Raw genomic sequence first — 1,147 nt, 5'->3', positions numbered from 1 at the left:
TCATTCACACGTAGCCCGAGCTCTTAACCTGATGCAGTATGATAACTCCACTTCATGGAATATGTACAAGCTGGGATTTCTTATGGTATTTAAAGGGAAATTTGTGAGGTATGTACATGTGTATGTAATTATATGAGGTATGTACATGTACAAGTTATTGAATGATACATGAGCCATGTACATGTAATATTATGTACATGTATTAAGTAGTACATGTACTACTGGGAGCTTATAATATTGATACTTGCATGTTTAATTTCCCCTTTTTGGGATTTTAATTATGAATTATCTTTCTTAATTATTTTGTAACTCAAATCATCCCTCTATTACCTTTATTTTGAGTTTTAAAGTTATTTTACACCTATTTGTATTTTGTAATAGAATGAGTGTCATATTACGATTCAACTCTGTATGACATTTGTCTTTCTATTTTTAGTTTCGGTGGCTTTTTGAAGACTTGGTTACCATTTATTATCCTGTCTATACTGACAATCCTTATTGTTGTCATTGCTACAACTGTAGTGAAGACATCTGCTGCTTAACAATAATGAACAACTATAAAACATTAATTTTAACACATTAATGTACTTGTATTCTTTTATGTATTGTTGTAATGAGTGGGCGTTAACATACTTATTATGCCACACTCTTGATGACGTCAAGTCTTAAAAATTGATTTCGTCCCTCCCACTTTTTCAAAATGGCTGTATGTTTAGAGGATTTCCCTCCTTCCTCTGTGGAAGAGCCTTCGTATTTATGAGAGAGAAAGACCTAGAGAAAGGATGATTTCAAACAGACAAGGAACAGAGACCACGAAAAAGAAGTATTCCTGGACGGGCCTAGAGCTAAGGGGGCCAATAAAGAACTTAAGCCCAGTTCTATGGAGCTTCACTCACTTGACTTCGCTTTACCTGAACGATAACAACCTTCAGAGACTCCCACCAGATATAGTGAACCTCTCTAATCTCTCCCTACTCGATCTCTCTGGTAACAAACTGAGGAGTCTGCCTTCTGAGCTTGGGGATATGATTCAACTCAGGGAACTGCTTCTTAATAATAATTCACTGCGGATATTGCCGTGTGAGTTGGGTCGGTTGTTTCTACTCCAGGTACTGGATGTGGCTGGTATCCACTCACTGTTGATATT

General features: G+C 36.4%; 1 pseudogene across 1 annotated transcript in view; it reads left to right on the top strand.

The window, feature by feature from the left end:
* Positions 1-689, top strand: part of LOC100635797 (transmembrane protein 222-like) — a 3,158-nt pseudogene extending 2,469 nt beyond the window's left edge. The window contains exons 4-5 of the transcript XR_002189340.1: positions 1-108; positions 437-689. The exon at positions 1-108 is cut by the window's left edge and continues 130 nt beyond it. The product of XR_002189340.1 is annotated as a transmembrane protein 222-like (transcript). The remainder of the gene's footprint in view (positions 109-436) is intronic.
* Positions 690-1,147: the final 458 nt, after the last annotated feature.

Source organism: Amphimedon queenslandica, unplaced genomic scaffold, assembly GCF_000090795.2.
Source record: "Amphimedon queenslandica unplaced genomic scaffold, v1.1 AMPQUscaffold_9954, whole genome shotgun sequence".
NCBI classification, from domain to species: domain Eukaryota; kingdom Metazoa; phylum Porifera; class Demospongiae; order Haplosclerida; family Niphatidae; genus Amphimedon; species Amphimedon queenslandica.
This window is presented reverse-complemented; position numbering and strand designations above follow the sequence as displayed.